Source organism: Silene latifolia, chromosome 1 (genome assembly GCF_048544455.1).
Source record: "Silene latifolia isolate original U9 population chromosome 1, ASM4854445v1, whole genome shotgun sequence".
Lineage (NCBI taxonomy): Eukaryota > Viridiplantae > Streptophyta > Magnoliopsida > Caryophyllales > Caryophyllaceae > Silene > Silene latifolia.
Genome location: NC_133526.1, coordinates 44,526,341 through 44,547,116, shown reverse-complemented (window position 1 = coordinate 44,547,116; position 20,776 = coordinate 44,526,341). Strand labels below are relative to the sequence as shown.

Sequence of the window (20,776 nt, the reverse complement as noted above, 5' to 3'; positions counted from 1 at the left end):
TGGCGCAGAAACTAGGGCCTCCTTTAACCTGTTAAAAGCGACAAGGCACTCATCAGTAAATTCAAAGACAGCATCCTTAAGGAGCAATTGTGTAAGTGGTTTAGCAATTTTTGAAAAGTCCTTAATGAAACGCCGGTAAAAACCAGCGTGACCAAGGAAACTCCTCACTCCTTTAACATTCACGGGAGGAGGTAATTGCTCAATCATCTGCACCTTTGCCTTATCAACATGTATACCTTTATCGAAATCGATGTCCTAACACAACTCCCTCATTGACCATAAACCGACACTTTTCCCAGTTTAAAACAAGATTAACATCTATACAACGCTGTTTGCATGAATTTATCAAGGTTAGCTAAACAACGATCAAAGTCACTACCATAAACTGAGAAATCATCCATGAATACTTCCATAATATTTTCTATATAATCAGAAAAAATCTCCATCATGCACCTCTGAAAGGTAGCAGGGGCGTTACACAATCCGAAAGGCATTCTACGATATGCAAAAACACCCTGTGGACATGTAAAAGTAGTCTTACTCGATCGTCCCAGGATGAATAGGGATCGAAAGAACCCCGAATATCCGTCTAGAAAACAGAAAAATTTGTTAGAAGCAAGTCTTTCGGTCATTTGGTCAACAAAAGGAAGGGGGAAATGGTCTTTCTTGGTGGCGGCATTCAACTGTCTATAATCAATGCACATCCGCCACCCTGTCACTACTCGAGTTGGTATTAATTCATTTTTCTCATTTTTAACCACGGTAGTCCCTCCTTTCTTCGGGACTACCCGAATCGGGCTAACCCACTTGGAGTTCCCAATGTATAAATAATACCGCATCGAGTAGTTTCATCACCTCACCCATAAAACCTTCCTCGCATCTTTGGGTTCAACTTGCGTTGACCCCGTCTCGTAAGGCTTGTGGCCTTCCTCCACTCTATCTGTGCATACAAACATCGGTGATGCTCTTAATGTCATCCAAAGAGTAACCCAAAGCCTTCCTGTTTTTCTTAAGCACACACATCAAAGCAGACAGCTGGTCATCATTAAGCTTATAGCTAACAATAGCTGGGTACTGCTCCGTATCATCTAGAAAAACATACTTAAGATTAGGAGGAAGTGGCTTATGCTCCGGCACTTTTACCTCTACAACATAGATAGAATCAGCTTCAATGGTGTAGCAAGTGTTTACCAAATTCTCGTTGGCCAAGCTCAAGAGCATCTCATCTTCTTCCTCATTGAGCTCGTAGCTCTCCATTGAGGCTACCAAAGCATCCGGCTCCTCAAAGATTATCCTTTGTATTACCTGCACACTCACCTAAACGGGTTAGATCAGCTAAGGGATCCTTGGCTAAGGATTCCCTCCAATTACAAGTAACGGCCCTGTCAACAATATCAATGGAATAACACGTATCATCGTCAGTAATCGCCTTGTGAGCAAGACTGAACTCAATGGTGTCATCCCCTACCTCTAAGGTGATGGTTCAGCGTTTGACATCTATTTGACCCAGTTTGTATGTAAAAACGGTCGCCTAAAATAATAGGTATCGATTGTCTCTCTCGCAATGTCCAAAACAACGAAATCGACAGGAATAAAAAATTTACCCACTCGAACGGGTACATCCTCTAGAACACCTATAGGTCTCTGAGTCGATCTATTTGCCATTTGAACGGTAATATCAGTCACCTTAAGTCTACCAATATTTAACCTTTCGCAAACAGAATACGGCATGACACTGACACTGGCCCCTAAGTCACAAAGGGCCTTTCCAATTACGTGGTTACCTATAGTGCAAGGAATTGAAAAACTACCCGGGTCCTTTAATTTAGGTGGCACATTAACTTGAGAAAGAGCATTACACTCTTCCACAAAAGCAACATTACCATCATCACGAAAATTTCTCTTACGATTTAAAATATCTTTCATGAATTTAGCGTAAGAGGGTACCTGGGTAATTAAATCAGTGAACGGAACTGTTACCTCGAGATTTTGGACCATCTCCAAAAACTTACCAAACTTGCGTTCCAGCTTGTTATTCTTCAAACGCTCCGGATACGGGACTGCAACACTGGCCGTAGGATCAGTAACCTTCGGCTTCCGTAAGTTTAAAACCTCCGTCAAATCATCAATCAGTGAAGAATCATGCAAACTAGTTGACGGATTTGCATCTTGTTCTGGGAAGTCAGTCGATCGACTGATATGGTTGGTCGATCGACCAACTTGGCTGGGCGTGAACAGTTCCTGTTCAGAATTGAATTCGTCAGGTGATCAAGTCGATCGACTGGTGATGTTGGTCGATCGACTACTCGTGCTGGGTGTGAATAGTTTCTGATCAGAAACTATTTTATCTCGACGCTTGATCGATCGGCCCGACAATGTTGGTCGATCGACGGAAATCGGCAATTGAGCTCGTTTTTGCATCAGAATGTAAACGAGCTTCTTCATCATTTCCCGAGTCTTCCTTTGGCTTGTCGGGACTTTCATAAGAGAGGCCACTCCTGAGATTAATGGCATTAATCGTTTTAATCGGCCCTTCACATTTGCTTGAAGAATTAGCGGCTTGCTTAGCCTCTATATTCTCCAATTGCTTCACAAAATTCCTTGAAGGCTCAATCCCGGCTGCTTCCATATTCGCCACTTGAACCAAAAGGAGTTGGACCATTTCTCTCAACTTCTCGATCTCATCTGAGTTTTGAACGGGTACTTCAACTTTCTCCTTGGAAGCTTCAGAAATCTCGAGCTTCTCGAGACGGGCAGTAATGGAAGTTATAAGTGTCACAACGGCACTCATTTCATCACTATGCTTTCGTGACTTTCCACGTGAACTTCCAAACTCGGCTCTATGGGTGCCATCTCTTCAATAGTGTTCCAACCTTTACTTTGACCGGTATTGTTTTGGAACCTTCCATTAGCAGCTGCATCCAGGATGACCTTGTAATCATCATATAGCGCATTATAAAATAGATTGCAAAGATACCATTGCTGGAAACCATGGTGAGGGACAGCTCGGACCAAACTTTTGAAACGTCCCCATGCTTCACAAAAACCTTCATCACTCCTTCTTTGAAACTTGTGATTTTACTTCTCAAGGCGTCAGTCTTTGAAAGTGGGAATTACTTCTTGTAGAAGGCTAATGCTAGAGATGTCCAGTCCGTTACTCCAGCTGCTACCCTATCAAGGTAGCGATACCAATCTCGCGCCGAATCCTTCAAGGAGTATAAGAACATTAACCCCTTTACTTCATCCCGAGTCACCCCCCGGTGGTATAGGTATAGAACAAACAATAGTCGTGAAAATCTCCATATGCTTCAAGGGGTCCTCATATGGTAAACCAGCAAATTGATTTCGCTCCACTAAATCGATATAAGAGGAACGAAATTCAAAGTTACCCGTAGTAGGGGTAGGTAACTGGTGCCCCTTTGGAATATGGTGTTCCTTTGGCTGCAGATTATCATATATTGTAGCCATAATTGCCAAAATGAGAGTACTCAAGTCTTCCTCTCAAAAACCTGTCTTCTAACTGTGCAAAAGAAAAACTAGAAGCAAATGTAAGCAACGGTCTCAAGGAACCAAAGTTCCTTGAGACAAGAAAAATAAACTAAAATAAAGCAAACAGAATTACACCGTCTCCCCGGCAACGGCGCCAAAATTTGATACCGTCGTTTAGTACCAAAATTAAATTTGTAGTTCCAAACTAAAACTATAGCTAGTGATAGTAAGGGTCGAACCACAGAGAGACAAGGTTGATTTTGTTTGCTATTTTTCAGTCTATAAAAGTAACAATTAATTGGGGGGGTTTTGAGTTTAGTTAATTAATTGGCTAATTGCTAAAATGGATATTCTCAACAGGATAAAGAAAAGACTGGAAACTTCAGTTCACCATGGCAAATATCAGGTCAGTAAGGTAGCAGAGGTCTTATAATACGGTCTCAAGGAAAATAAGCTAGCCTTTCGATCAAAGCTCAAATAACCTCACGGTCTATTAAATCCCTAGAATTTATCAAAGCTTTCGCTCAAGAGAAATTCCAAATCTAACGATAATTCAAATTACCAATCTTTCAATCTAGTAAAGAAATTTATCAAAAGATAACAAGACCAATACGGAAGAACTCATACTACACAACAATCCTAATTTAATACCATGGCTCACCTTGTTCCCAATCAAAGAAATTACCTACGCATAATTATAACTATACTAACTTCGAAATTAATAGTAAAGAACAAATTTGACATAATTGAATCAAACTAAACCAAAAAGAAAGAACTCAATTGCTGAAATTAAATTGATGAAAATAAGAATCAAAATAACAAGGAAATAAGGAAGAGAAAGAATTGCATAAAAAGCTTACTAATTGAATTCAAGAACAAAGTATTGAAATCGAAGGTTTCCGTCTCCAAGCTAGATCTAAAACCGAGTTTTTCCAGAATGAAAAGCATAACCTAAAAGTTGCTGCGTTCTACTGATAAAAAGATACTGAAAATTAATTACAAGTTGGGCTTTTAAAAGTCTAACACGAAGAAAAACGTATCAGCTCGAAAACTGGTCGATCGCCGAGCGAGTGGTCGATCGATCGGAAAATGCGAAACAGAAAGACATCGATAAACTTCGGTGGTCGATCGATCGAACAAAGATAGTCGATCGACTGGTAGTACTGTGCAGAAACACTTCTTTTCTTCAAAAACAGCTCCTCACTCCAATGCATGCATCCCGAGGTGAGGGAGTACGAACCTCCTTCTTCCAAGCTTCCTCGAAACTACCTCCGGAGGACGATTTAGGCTTGATTTAGCTTACTTCCACTCATTCCTACAATAAATCATAGAAAATGCAAAGTAAACCATTTCGGGAGAAATAGTAGCCTTAAGCTAACAATTATGCATGGAAATACGTGCCAAAACCGCAGATAAAGTGTATAGAATATGCACGTATCACCTAGACTTCCCATTCTTATCAATCACTTTATCCACGACAGGAGAGGTCTTCGGTTTCTTCGAAGGATGAACAACTCGAAACCCGGCTTCCTCCTCTCCCTCAGTCAAATGCTTCTCTTTCTCCTTTTCCACCTCGCGCACCTTGTAGTCAACGGGCTCGCGCTTCCTCAATCTCTCGCGCTCTTCCGGAGTAGTAGGTTTCCTCCATCGCCGATAAGAATCCGACACCCATAAGGCATTAGCAGAATAGTTCAAGAACCACACGTTTCTTTGGGCCCATTTAATGGCCCACTCCCTTTGACTCTCAGTAGTAAGCGCCACGGCAGTCTGCGGGACGGTGTCAAGCTTCGGGATCGTCTGCTTTAGTCCAACCTGTCTCATCAGTCTTTCCGGGAAGATGCACACCATGAATTCCAAGCCAGGAATGCGCACAGATCGAGTAGGATCCAAAGAAGACACTCCAGTGATAGATTTGAGGTGCCACCATGGTACGATCCACCTAATCAAGGGGCCATCATAACTCTTCAATTTGTTCTCCCAATAATTGCAAACTCAAGTGAAGTCCACCATGTACAGCCTGATCCTCATTGTAATCGAACGAGCATGATAAGAAGGAACATGAACTGGGGGCTCGATCAATTGAAGGCGCTCCATAAGCCAAACCTACCAAAAGCAGGTATTAGACATAAAAAAAAGAAGAACAAAAAAATGAAAAAAAAAAACAAAAAAAAACAAAAAAAAAACAAAAAAGAACAAAAAAAAGAAGAACAAGAAGAAAACGAAAAAAAAAAAACGAAAAAAAAAGAAAAAAAAAGAAAAGAGAAAAAGTTCTTTTACCTGCAGAATAACGGGATTTCCCAAGTACGGTAGGTCACGATTGACTTTCCTATTATCCAAGCCCAACAGGATCTCTCCTAGGCATAAACAAGTTGGGCTCCTGCGCAGCTCCATTTGCTCAACTAGGCCCAAGAGACGGGGATCACCTCTCAAATCTTCATCAACATGCCCTTGAAGGACATACACATGCAACAAACAAAATCCAAATGCCCTTCGCCTAGCAACATAAGAAACGGTGGGGTCGGCCCTGTTAATGAATCAGTCAATGAAGTCCAACATTCGCACTCCCTTCGAGGTCACTAAACGGTCCACCTCAATTCTAGTCAATCCAAGCAAGTCTCTAAATTTGCTCTTATACCCTTGCGAAGTAGAAGGAATGGCAGACAAGTGTTCCGGATCCCACCCACCGATCGCAGCAATTTCTTCAGGAAACGGGCAAATGTCGCCTCCGGGGAAAGCAAAAACATGATAATTCGGGTCCCAGTAATCAAGACAAGCATCCAAGAATGGTTTGACAACCTTGATAAGCTTCAAACTCAACAAAGATCCAAGATTATAGGCGCCCATGTCGTACTTCTCCATGTTGGAAAACTCGTTGGTCCACTCTTTTAGGCAAATCTCCAAAGTATTCATGATGAGTGCCTATATTAAGACTTTTATGTAATAAGACGAAGAAGAGACGGGAGAATTGTGTGAATAAAAACTCTATCGACGTCTCTATTTATACTAAACTCTGTTTCCTAAAATCTGCCAGAACAGACACACCTGGGAACAGGCGCAACACCTGCTGCGCCTCTTCAAAGGGGACGCGACTCTTCTTTGCGCCTATTCTCTCAAACAAGGTTTCTGTGATTTTCCGCGTTGGATCTTTCCTAAATTTCTTGACGAATAATTTCCTATTCCTATGGGTTATTATTTTGGTAAATACGTGGAAATTACCATATTCCATGTTTCCTAATTCCGCGGGCATGCATTTCGAGGCAATATCAGCATTCCCGTCATTCTAACACACTTGTATATTTTCGTTTTAGGAAATAATTTTCGTCTTAATTTTCATTATAATTTAATTCATTTCAAAACTTGTATATTTCACTTATATATTTCTTTTATTTCTTTTTTTAATCATTTCATTTCTAACTTATAGGTTTCTATTTTTTTTTTCTGTTTTGGGGGGTAACCCTCCCTACCGTCCGGTCATTTCCATTTCCGGCAATTTTTTTGCATTTTCGCATTCTTTCGAGTCATTCGTTTTGCGCTAATTCAGGCCGTGTGTATATACAAATGTATGTTCTACGTGATTTCTATGTAAATTTTGGCAGCATGACGACATAAACCGTCATCTACCAAACCTGTTTAAAGCTAACCTGCAGATATAAGCAACGCAACCCAGCAGCAAAGGCACTCAGACCATCATGTATACAATAAAAAGGGGAAATGTACAACAAACTGGGGGCTCGAGCCCCAAGTAAAGTCCAAAAATGTCCAAAATGAAGGTCCAAAATGTACAAATGTGCAAGATACAAACAACAAAGCAAAACTACTGCCGGTCGCCTTCCAGCTCCGCAACTCTTACCGCAAGAGCAGCAACCTCGGCGTCGCGAACCTCGAGCTCCCTCAACAAGCGAGCTGTCTCCTCCCGAGACTGAGCCAACTCTCGCTCCAGCTCACGGCCCCCCTGTAAACAACAAAATTGGCTCATGTCAATCGTTTCAAGCAATTGCAAGATAAGTTGGAAAATCAAAGTTCAAAAAATGAAATAGACACAAGGTTCATACCAGACGACCTCGACCACCGACAAGTGCCTCGACGGCAGTAGCTCGCAGCCGGTTGGCCACCCTCCATAACGCCACGAACCGAGACGGCGCAACCATCATTTTTCAAAAGAAGTTCTCAATAATTGAATAAGTTCAATCAAATGTGTTCTTTCACAAAAAATATGCAAATTAGAGGCTCACCCTCCGAATCAGATGCTGCCAATCGTCCAGGCCATCATCCGTCACAGCCACGTCAAAGTCACGCAGCTCGGAGATCGTCGTCCTCCCGGTCGTGTCAGTGTACTCAAGGGTCTCGGGGTACTCTGGGGGCTCGATGCCCGCCGCCTCAACCTCCTGCAAAGTCAGATGTTTCTCGTTATTTGATAATCTTTCATCGCATTCCCAAAATCAAAAATAAAGAAGGATAAATATACTTACCACAACCGTCCAGTATGCCAACCTCCTGTAGAGGAACGCTGAGTAGTCCTCGCCAGGAAGAAGGAGGGCGTCACCACCAACGCCAGCCAAGTCAGCCTCCCTCTCAGCCTCAGAAGGCTCTCTGAACATCGTCCTAGGAGGGTCGATGGGAACCGTCAACACATCCCGGGAGCACTGACGAGCCAAGCGCTTGCCCAAGTACCACACAGGACCCATCGACGTCCTCAACAGCAGCCGGCTCGAGCTCCTAGGTCGAAGGACCTCAGCCACAAAAGGAGGCGCTCCAGCGTACTCTGCCCAAGGCCTGGGCACCCACTGGGACAGGAAAAACAAGGAATCATTCTTATGATTGATTAAAGGCAATATAGAAGCAAAATGAATACAAGTGAGATGCTCACGCTGTCCAGCTGAAGAGCGTTCACGTCCCGCCGGTAGACACCGTGAGAGGAACGCTTGCTCCTCGTCCTACATATCACCCAATCCCTCACGACGGGATAGGCCTTCTCCAGCGGCTCTGTCCTCTTAGGCGAGAGGCTCGGAAAGTAGGAGTACACCCAAGCCTGTAAAGCGAGATAGTCAATAAAAATCTTTCGTAATTTGATAAGGAAAAGAATTGATTTTAATCCAAATGAAGGTTCATACCTCCAGCAGCAGTCCAAGGCCGACAGCACCAGGAGAAGTCCCCTTCTCCATCAACTCCGGACAAACCATGGCCCTCATGAAGCAGATGAGGACCGCAAAATCAGCAGTGACCCAGTCCCAACGCCCTAGGGAGCTCAGGTCAGAAAGGAAGGGAAGAAGCTTCGTCGACAGCCTCTCTCCCATGTCTCCGAGGTAGATCTAAGACAGAAACCACCAAAGCCACAAATGAGCCCTCTGCTCAGCTGTACAGGGAGGAGGAGCCATCTCTCTCCCATCAGTCGTCACCAGCGCCGGGATCTTCCCCGCAAAGTAGTCTCGGACATAGGAACTGGGCACCAAACCGGACCATGTGACCTTCGGCGACAAGTTCCGGCCGATCAACCTCCTAGCCTCGGCCGAGTCCACCCTCATGGCAGTCTCCGGCCACTCCACCGCTTCGATCCCACACGATGGACGGTAAATCATGCCGTAGTCCTCCAGAGTGACTCCCACCTCACCAAAAGGCATGTGAAAAGTGGAAGTCGTGTCCCAGAATCGGTCCAAGAAAGCGCGGACCAGGCTAAGGTTAGCCCGCAGCTTCCTCTTCGCGATATCCCTCCAAGCCTGCACCAAGGCACCGAACGCTCCACGCTCGATCATGGCGCGCTCCTCCGCCGATAGCCGCTCGTAGCACTCCATCGCCGTCGTGTAACCCGAAAACGACCTGATGTTCCCGGCCTCTTTATGTGATTTGAAACAAAAAAGCTATCTTTAGTTTTAAATGAAAATTGGAAAAGATATGAGCAAGTGAAATGAAAGAAGATGAGTGATGAGTAATGAATTCAAGATTACCAAGCTCTTCACCGTCCTGTAGGACAGGTGACCCTCCGCACCCCAAAGCAAGTGCTGCTGCCTTGTCCCGGTGTCTCGGCCACGCGGGTGCTCCCCTCAGCTGACGACCTCCTCGTCCCACGTTGGCCCTCCTTGGGACCTCCTCCTCCTTAACAGCCTCCTCCTCGTGGACCTCGTCCCCAGCAGCCATCACCGAAGCGGTGAAAGCCTCCTCCAAAGCCTCCTCGATGACACGAGAAGGGTCCACAGCAGTGTCTATCTCCATGGGAGCTCTCCCAGAAGTAGAAGCCTCATCACCTGCAACATTAAAGTAATTTTAGGCCGCGTCACGTGACGACAAGCCTGGATTAGGGGATTTTCGAGCCTTCGGAAGCCCTGAAATCGCTCTTTTCTCGCCATCTTTGGCCATATTCTCACAAACCCGATCACGTATGTGGTAATTAGGGTCGAGTCAAGCCTAAGTTGAAGCCTAGTCATGGGTTCAAGTCGAAATTTCGACAGCATTTCGTCACAACGGCGATTATGCCCTAGAAAGTGTCCTGAAAAAGCCGTCACAAACCAAAATTTTGAGATGGTAGGAAGTTTACCCATCATCCAAGGATGCCAAATATCAAGTTTCATCGTAAATGGGCAATCCTAAGGCTATTTTCGAAGCAATTTACGGTTTAGCTGTGAAACCGTCTCAATTTCACTCAAATGCTCAAAACTCAACGAAAATTCGAAACAAATACATGGTTATGTTCCTTATATTACCAATTATCCGTTTCTAATACCAATTTTACAAGATAAATCCATTTGGGGGAAAAGCCCCAAATTTTCGAATTAATTGGGTTGAAAACCCTAATTTTTTCGATCCAAATTAAGCAAAATATAGAAGATTGATGCAAGAATGATATACATACCTCGATTAGTCATGATGAATGCAAGCTTTTTGGATCAAATTTTGGCGGAAATGGTTAAGATTTGAGAGAGAAATTGAGGAATTTGTGTTTCGAACAAATGAATTAAAACCCTCTGTTTATCGCGTTTTTACGCAGAAAAGACACCTCCAAGAACACGCAGCAGGCGCTGCGCCTCTTCCAAGAGATGCAGCTCTTGCTGCGCCTCTTCATGGTGTTCCCTCCATACGAGTTTTCAAAAATTCGTTATGAGTTCGTTATTTGTGGGCCCATCTTTGGTGCGCCTCTTCCCCGTTGCCATTTTATCTTTTTAGTCCGTTTGACGATTATCTTTCGTTCAGACCCGCATTTCTAAGCCAACAGCAGACTATTATACGTTATTTATCGCTTCCAAGACCTTGCTTGTCACAACGAGCAGGTATTTCTTCACAGGTGTTTCGACACGCCTTCATTATATTCCCAGAGCGAGAGTAAGCGGATCGACAATCCCTCTCGAGACATGGAGAAAAGTTCCTTCATTATATTCCCAGCGAGAGTAAGCGGATAGACAATCCCTCTCGAGACATGGAGATAAGTTCCCGATTATGTTCCCTAACGAGAGTTCACGACCGACAGTCACTTCCTCTCGAGACATGGAGATCAACATCGACCCCGAATTCATCCGAAGTTTGTTTGAAGCTGAACACGAACAAATTTCTCCCAGCAGTTCCAGACCGTGTCCTGCTATCTTTCCTCAAAATCATCGTTTCCTTATAATCATTCAGATACCCCTTTTCAGGATAAACCTTTATACCTTCAGACACCAAGTTATCTTCAGACCAAAGAGTTTCGCCGAAGCGTCTTCAGTCCCGTTTCATCCATAAGTCTCAGGTATGGTCTCTTCCTATTGCTGGAGAGCCTCCTTACGTTGTCTAATGGACTTTAAACGACCCTCCTCGATAGTCGACATACTCTAAAATGTTCCCGACGACAGGTCCTTGGCTCAGACCCCTTGAGCCGCCTTGCGTCGCCATAGTCGTCAGGTTGTAATCTTCGATTGACCTGATGGCTATACTTTGACTTTCGCCTTGTCCAAGCCTCAGTCAAAGTGGGGGCTCTGTAGATACCTCATTTCTGCACCTCTCGCAAACCACCCGGTGATGATTGGGCCGCATGTTTGGTACGCAGAACGATTTGTGACAGTTCGTAAGTTTATCGTCAAGTGATTGCTCAAACACTAATGTCTACCTCATAGTTGTCATCTACGCACCGATACGGTCGTTTTGACAGTAATTAGAGTACATTTGGAGTCCGGGCCTAAAATCGTCTTCATTTTCTGATAACCGTTAAATCCCGAGTCAGAATGTTCTGGAATGTTCCGGATATTTCTATTCCATATTTTATAAATATTTCACAATCTTTTAATCTTTGGTAAACAATTTCCCGTAATATTCATACAAAATATTAAGGAAAACCAAATTATCCCGTTATTCCATAACTTAAACACGGAAATCTTTCTTCCGCAGGAGGAAACCACCTGAGAACAGACGCAGCAGATGCTGTGCCTCTTCCAAGAGACGCGATGGATCGCTGCGCCTCTTCCAGTCCTTTTCGCGTATTTTTCGTATCTTTTTCATATCTTTCCGAGATTCACTTTCAAAGTCTCTCCGAAAACCCTATTCCTTCACGTGATTAGTATAAATAGGAGCCTTCGCTCCTCATATTTCTCACGCGAGTGTCCACCCTTCTCTTCTCCCTTTGCATTATAGACCTTTGTTCTTACTTTTTGGCGTCTACGTGCTTGAACATTCGACCACGTAAGCTCGGATCCTTCGAGTACCAGCCTCGTTTGCATGACCGACCAATTTGACCAACTCCAAAACTAATCAACTTAATTAATCTTAATCGTTTTCCTCTTACGAGGGCACTTTCGTCTACATTCGAGTCGAGCATCACTAATCGTAAACTTAGTTCATCTCGTTTCGTCAAACATGTAAGTCTGAGGGTGTAAATCTCTCTTTTTATTATTGTTATTTACCTTTTTGTATCATTAATGTAAGGTTTATGTTGAAAACACCTCTTAAAACCGATTTCTAAAACCTCATTTAAAACCCCCTTTTACGGATTTCCGGAAGACAAACCGTCAAGAAAGGACGCAGCAACTGCTGCGCCTCTTCAAAGGAGCACAGTGCCTGCTGCGCCTCTTCGTGAGGCTGCCGCAGTTCCTGCTTCCTTTCTTCTTCCGTCGTCCTCTGTAATTCGTCAACTTTTATTCGTTTTCATTTGTTCTCCTTAATTTTTTGATACGATAGTATAATAATTTCACATGTACATACTATTCATCATCTTTAATACGTTTAATTCATCGTTAAATCCGACTTAAATCCCAAGTAATCCAATATTTGCGGGTTTTTTTTCATTAAAATCAATACGGGTTGTGGGAATTCGATTCGTTCATATCGGGTTTCTGGAATTCGATTTTTGATATATTTTCATCTGTCTATTGTCATATTCGTCATTAATTTGTCATTAATTCGTCATGTTTAACCTATTTTGTTCACTAATCAATCGTTCATCCATGTAAATAATTCGTCATAAATCCGTCTCATCCATGTTTTATTGCTTTTATGACCCTCAATCACATCTAAATAACCTGATAATCACTTCTATCCGAGTAAATATCGTAATTAATCATTTAAATTCACCAATTTGCATTAACGATTTGCAGTTCCGGCTTGATAGGACAAGAGTTGGTCGTCACATATCCAATCAAACACATTTATAATACTCAACAAACTACTAGTTAGCGGTAAGTCGAGGTCGATCCATGGGACGGTGTGCTTTGGGTTCTAAGTCTATCTATATCAATTTATGCTAGTGTCACAATTGATTGGGTTTGTAGTTGTGTTCTAGACTAATAAAAGCAATAAAGTAGAACAAGCAATAAAAGAAAAGATGTAAACAAATGGCTAAAAGTGCTAGGATATCATGGGGTCATAGGGGATTCATGGTGTTGATCATACAAACATGTTTACAAAGTTGCAAGCAATTAATGTTGTGGAGGAACCGAGTTGGTTTATGTCTTACGGTTCATAGGAAGGGTTGGGTCCCGGAGCCGAATCGATTAGATTGTACAACACCTACAAGTCGACTTACTTTCCTCCTATTCAACTTCTATGCATGGTCTAACAAGACTCGAGTTGGTTTATATCTTACAAGTCAAGTTGAGTAGATAAGAGTTGGTAAAAATGCAAGGATTCATAGGCTTAGCATTTCATCAAACATAACATGTGCATAAAGTTGTCATCACAACAAGCTAGCAATTTAATCATGTGAACATATTAGATTAAGCATGAATCAATCCCATGTTGGTTTCCCTTAATTACCCACTAATCCTAGCTAAGTAACTACTCACTCATCATCATGGGAAACATGTCATTAATGGTGTCAATCATCACAACAAGTATAAACATGATAATAGAATGAAGAAATGAACAATAAAGATTAAAGAGTAAAGTAATTATACCAAACTTGAGGTGATCCAAATAATAATGCAAAGAATAATAGAAGAACTTGATGATTGATGGAAGGTTGTCAATCTCCCAATAATAACCCAATAATCTTCAATTACCCAATAATAAACTTGAATAATAAACTTGAACAATAATTAAAGAGATATTAATGTGTAATGTGTGGAAAGATTAAAGAGTAATCTATTCTAATCTACTCCTAATCTAATCTAAAGAAGGATTTTCTACTCTAAAAACTTGATAAGATGGCTCCCCTTGATTATTTACAAATGGGGTATTTATAGTAGAAATTAGGTGGATGCATTAGGGTTAACTAAGGGATGAACTAGTAATTACACTTTTTAAATGGAGCAGGGAGGAGCCGCTATCTTTTGAAGGAAGGGCTTCTTTCTTTGAAGCTTTGAAGAAGACGAAAATGTGCTGGGCTGGAGTCCGAGCGTTTTTGGGAGAATCCGGGCGGATTGGGGAAGAGGAGAACGGGCGGATTTGAGTGAAGACGCACGGATTCCGTGCATTGTGGACGGCCGGATTCCAGAGAATCCGCTCGGGTTGGACTTCAGTTTTCGTTTTCTCTTCTATTCTTCCCTTTCCTTCACTTCCGTTTTATTCTTGTAGGCTTGGTCTTTAGTTCTTGCTTCCTCCTCATACTAATCCATCAAATATCGTCAAATAGCTTCCGAATATGCACGAAAGACGGGAATTTCCGCCTTATTCTCTCCTTTCCTACAAAACATATAGAATGCGATAGAAAAGCAAATAGGAAGGTTTTGACGGATAAAATGGCCAAAGAATGTTATAATAGTATGCAAAATAGGCTCAATTAGGGGACTAAATGTGCGCATATAATGTTCACATCAAATATCCCCAAACCGAACCTTTACTCGTCCCGAGTAAAGAGGTGACTAAAACTAGACCTTTATTTAAACTAATCTAATGATATAGCCAATATGAGACAATTAGCGGGTCTCACTCCGCCCCTTCAACTCACAACAAGACAACCATGAGGTAGGATGCCTTCTTGCAAGGCAAGGTGGGTCTTGCCAAAATGGCGACACATCCAAACATTAAGCACGCAAAATCAAATAATGGATGCATCTACAAAGGAATAGCCACTTTCCTCATCTAAGTGGCGGAAATTATCTACAAGGGAAGTAATTCAAGGGTACACACTCCTTCATAGATGTAATTTCTTCAAACTACTAAGCCTAGAAGGATACCAATAAATCACCTCCAAGTCGTGTCAAGCTAGGGTACCTTTGTCCTCAATCGTTAAATGCTTTTATCAAGAGTAGACTCCCTATGGTGTTAGAAACACTGGAGGATCGCGGAATTCCCCCTCTTGCCTAGACAAGAAGAAGGGCCGTCCCCTCTCTATCATGCACAAGAATGGATATGATGGATAAAGGGATCAATAGATATTTGAGTTTCACTTTGGGAGTTTGCTTTTGTTTTTGTTTTCCCCCCAATTTCTTGTGGCATATGACAATTGAGAACACTTTCTTTGCCATTTCTTTTGAACATTTTCAAAGTCACCCCATATGTAGTGAGGGTGGCTTATATTTGAAGCACAGGAGTTCTATTTTTGCTCCTCTTTTCATTTGATGTATTTTTTGCAAACTTTTTCAAACTTTCATTTCATTGAACTCAAATTGATTTCTTTTTGTGCCCATTCCCTTTGATGACAAAAATGTGGTAGAACATGGATGATGGATGCATGGTTTCAAGGGTCACCTTGGAATAAACGGTAGCCAATGAGTTATCACACCACAAGGTACTCTTGACTAGGCCTTAATCCATGGGTCAAAGGATACTAGCATGACACATCCTAAGGTGTTTTACAAGTATTCTAACAAGCAAAGTCTTAAGAAGAAAGAGCATCTATTAGGGCCTATATACACTTGTCAAGCTTCCCAAGTAGACGGTTTCGCAAAATTTTTCTAACATGCAAACTACATGCCATGATGCAACTAACATATAAACATCCTAATGCAAATGATTCTACCAACTAATATGACATATAAACTAGATGCAAGTCCTAAATTCACATTGTTATACCGCATCAATCAAAATAAAGCCACATAGTCATTAACATAAAGAGGAAAAAGGAGATTGGAAAGATCATACCATGCGGTCTTCAATATCCTCATGTCTCGGATGTGGCGTAGTCAATCAATGTGAACAAGGATGAACAAACACAATATATACAATATATACAATTCTACACTATAAAGGGAATGAACTTGTTTTTGGATTTTTAAATTTTTCAAATTTTTATGGGTTTTGTTTTTATGAAATTAAAAGACATATTTTTGGGATTTTTCAAAATTTTTCAATTTTTATCATTTTTGGAATATAAATTCCCATCCCCCACTTTATTTTGGACATTGTCCTCAATGTACATGTAGGAGTAGGAATAAAAAGAAAAACATATTTTTGGATTTTTTGATTTTTTGAAATAAAGAACAAATGCAATGTTATGAATGAATGCATGCTTTAACTAAATGCAATTCTATATGAGATATATAACAAATGAATGCAATCTAAACTATATTATATGATGCATGCTAGATGCTTAAGTCACCTATGATCAAACCTCCTCAAACCGATTTAAACACTATTTCTAGTGTAGAAATGGATAGGTTTGGCCATTAGTAACTATGCATGAATTCTAATCTATATGTAACTATACTATATGAATTATATTACAATGCAAATTATACTATATGGACTAACTAATGCAAATGCAATATAGAATATAATACAAATGCATGTAAAAACTACACTAAATGCAATGTATATACAAAAGAGAGAGGGAGAGATGAGTATCATACAAATGGAGGTGGTGAGGTAGGCCTCTTTCACTCGTCCTCGTCATCTTGATCATAGCCATAATGATGAGAGCTCCCGGCTTGATCATACCCTCTTGCTTGACCCCAATACCCTCCTTGGTCAAATTCTCCCCCTTGACTCGAGTACCGTCCACCTTGGCTAGAATGCCCTCCGTCGCCTCGACCCCAAGCTTGGTTCCCTTGGTTAGGAAACAAGAGCTCCGGTTGTGCCCAAGTGGGCAAAGGGCCATTAGGGTCAACATACCCTTGTTGAGCCATGTTATAGTATTGAGGATAAAGGGCCAAGTAGTTGTCGACCCTCCCTTCATGCACCCCGAGGTCCACTCTATTCATGAGTGCCATCAAATCATTAATACCCGGGGTATTGGGGATTTCCGGTTCAAATTGGGTATAGGGAGTAGGGTATGGTGAGATAGGCACGTAGGAGGGTGGGCGAATAGGTCTTCCCGGTGCTCCACGAGGTATTTGGTGGTGCGGCTCTTCCCTTGGAGGGGGATTGTCAAGAATTTGGATATCAAGGAGGTAGCTTGGTGGAGGCGAGTAAGGACTCAATCTTGGGTCAATGCCCGGTATCTTCCATCCTTCAAGGATCATTGAAGTGCATCCCTTGGTGTGCCACTCTACACTCCCTTCCCGAGTGTAGTTACACCATCGGTGACTGTTGAAGATGGTGTGCTTATCAATCAAAGTCCTCCCCTCAAGAGGAATATAGGTTCCTCGGGCATTGAACCCGGGACAAAGGTGGTGGGCCAAAATGGTAATTAGACCTCCCATCACGAAGGTCTTGAGTTGGGTGGTCGCTTGAGCAAAATCATGGAATCTAGTAAGTATCTCAAGTGGCGTATTGAAGTTATAACGCCTCACCGCTCGAACATTTAAATAGGATTCAAGAAAGGTTAAGTCAATAAAAGTACACCTATCTTGTTCGTACCTCCCATTGATGGTACCGGCCACAAGGCGTTCGGTGAATCGAATCACCGGATGTTGGATGGCGAAGGTGTGGCAATGCTTTGGGTGGATAAAATTCCTCCCGGAGATAGCCTTCCAAAAAAGATCCACACCGAAATTATCGGGTTTTTCGGTATAGTTGCTGGGCACTTCAAGACCGAAAACATAGGCAAATTCCTCAAGCGAAAGACGATGGTCTAGGTTGCATAACCTAAACTCCATGCCCATATCGGTGTGGGTATTTGTCACAATGCGAAGGCTACTCAAGAATTCAAGTGTGAGACTAAGGTAAGTCTCCTCATGGGCATGGAAAAGTTTCCCAATGCCAAGGCCATTAAAGAACATCTCGGTAGGGTACCTTATCTTAAGGATTTCCAACACCCTAGTATCTACGAATTGAGTGGGTTCGTAGTTCTTACCTAGTAGCTTGACAAAGTTTGTGCGGTGGTCATCGGATTCAAAGAGCACCTCTTGGAAATGGTCGAGTTGTTCAATTCCTCCCCTCATTAAGGGTTGGGAGCTCCTTGGTAGCACTATCTCCCGTGGCATTGAAGAGGTTGATCCCTTGCGCTTCTTCCCGATTGATTCAACCAATTTCTTAGCCTTTCCCTTGGTGTTCATCAATGGTGCCATTTTGGTGTGGGTGATGGGAGTGTTTTTGAGGATGGAAGGGTGATTCTGAGGATTGAGATGAGTGTTTTAGGGTTTGATAAGGTGAGGAAATGAGGAAGAAAGGGGGTGATTATATAGAGGAAAGAGGGAATCTGAACGGATAAGGGTGGGTTAAATCCATTTTATCCGAAAGAACAGGGCAATCCGAGCGGATTTCCATCGGGACGGGCGGATTGCGAGAGAAGAAGACGGGCGTCTTTGCTTGAATCCACACGGATTCTAACACAGCAATTTTTCTTAACTGAGAGGTGGGAAAAGACGGACGTCTTGTGTCTGGGACGTGCGGCTTGATCGGGACGGGCGTCTTGAGCTAAACCCGCACGTCTTCTGGCGCAGCACAAAATTTTGTTTCTGGATGACATAAGGGACGGGCGTCCCGTGAAGAAAACGGACGGATTGTCCAGGACGGGCGGTTTTGCTCAAATCCGCACGTCTTCCTCTACAACGTTAATCATTTTTCTGACGTGGGCCCTGAACGAGCGTCTTCCTCTAAAGCCGGGCGTCTTCTGCTCCTTCCCTTCTTTTTCCTTCTTTTTCGTGCAATAACATACCCCTTTTCACCGATTTTCTCTTTTTCCTTATCTTTTTCTGAAATTGGCTCATTAAACATGTAAGATGACTCTCTCTCTCTCTCTCTCTCCACTCTCATGCAAGAAATTAAATGTAAATGCAATAAAGTACAAGATTATACAAAATAAAGGGTCCAAGAAATATCTTACAAATGGTGGTTTGAGATAGGACTCCATCAAACTAATTCAAATTGTAGAAATTCTTATCCATAGAGCTCAAGGCTCTCAATAAAAGATCAAAAGCTTGTGAACAAGCTCCAAATAAGCACAAGTATGGGTTGCTCAATTTGAATATGAAATTTGGCCAAGGAAGCTTGTAGAATGTTCTTTTCCTTGCTTTGTCCTTAGCATTAGAGCTTTCCCGATGCTTCAAATAAATAAGCCCATGATTCTTGTCAATACTAAGCATGAAGTGTGGTCCATTTTCATCCGAAGACTTCCACTTACCAACTTCTTCTTCAATTTCGGTGATGATGATAGCATTTTGATTTTTCAATCCTTCCAAGGTAGAAGGAGAATTTTCACAACATTGATGATCGGATACCTTAGGAGTTGAGACTGTGGGTGCCAAATCTTTACAAGTAGCCTCACGAGCAATTTTCTCTTTGAGCTTTTTCACCAAGTAGCTCTTGTATGAAACTTTGGCCTTTTGAAGAAGATCTATCATATCCTCCTCAATGATCATTGGCTCCATGATAGGTGTCAAGTGGTCTTCATGAGGAATAAAGGAAGGACGTTCTTCTTCATGATAGGGTATCTCAAATGTCTCAAGGATAGGTTCCTCAAGCAAGGTGATATTATGAGTCCATCTGTTAGGTTCATCATCATTGTTGTTATCTTCACATGAATCATAGATGGGGGCTTCATGCAACTCTTTTTCCAACAACCCAATATTCACTTCAAAGGACACACCCTCATACTCACAAAGGTTAAGAGTATTTGGTTTGCTCAACCTCATGTCTTCCTCATCGAACACAACACTTTCATAGTCACAAGAGCCCAAGGAGATTGGCTCTTCCCATTTCTCATTCTCCATATCAAAGGTTACTATTTCAAATTCGCATTCGTGCTCAATGTCCAAAGAATGGTGGGGAGTGATTGCTTGAGATTCTTTTAATTGGGCAATTTGAATCTCCAATTCCTCTCTTTGGGCAACAATGCCTTGGAGAACATTATCCCTTCTTTGGCTCTCTTCTAGCATTTGTTTGAAGAAGTTTTGTTGGTCTCCCATCATTTGGAGAATCACATTTTGAATGGGTTCATCTTCTTGTTGTGGGTGAGTGTGAAAGTGGTTGTATTGTGGCAATTGAAGCTCATCATGAAGTGAGTATTGGGTGGGTGGTTGTTGTGGATATTGGATGTGGTGATTTTGGTGGGAAAAGTTGGGGTAATAGTTAGGATTTTCATTATACGAATAATAAGGTAGGTTTGTGTTGACTTGCTCCTCAAACTCCCCATACCCATAGTCATACTCAAAAGATCCAACATATACTCCATATGTCAAGTCTTGAGCTATCATAGCTAAGACAAGGAAACAACTACAACATAGAAACTACAAAAAAACGGTAAGAACAATCCTTGAGGAACAAGTTCCTCAAGGTGAAAGCACAAATTAAAATAGACAAACAAGTAAGAACTTAGTCACATAGCACCATCCCCGGTAACGGCGCCATTTTGATAGGACAAGAGTTGGTCGTCACACATCCAATCAAACACATTTATAATTGTAACACCCCATATCCAAGTGCCTTACCAGGACCACTCAGGTATAAAGATGCTACCATCTCGGTTACCCGAGGCAATGAATATCATAAGACAATAAAGAAACGTACTTTAAAAGTAATTATAGTTTAAGTGATTACATAACAAAACCAACTGTAAGCAAAATACAACTGTTCT

At 42.0% G+C, this 20,776-nt stretch overlaps 1 non-coding gene across 1 annotated transcript; it reads left to right on the top strand.

Moving 5' to 3' along the window:
- The first annotated feature begins 2,986 nt into the window (after positions 1 to 2,986).
- LOC141620000 (small nucleolar RNA R71) lies at positions 2,987 to 3,092 on the top strand. Its single transcript, XR_012531860.1, has one exon. It is a non-coding gene; the product is annotated as a small nucleolar RNA R71 (small nucleolar RNA).
- Positions 3,093 to 20,776: the final 17,684 nt, after the last annotated feature.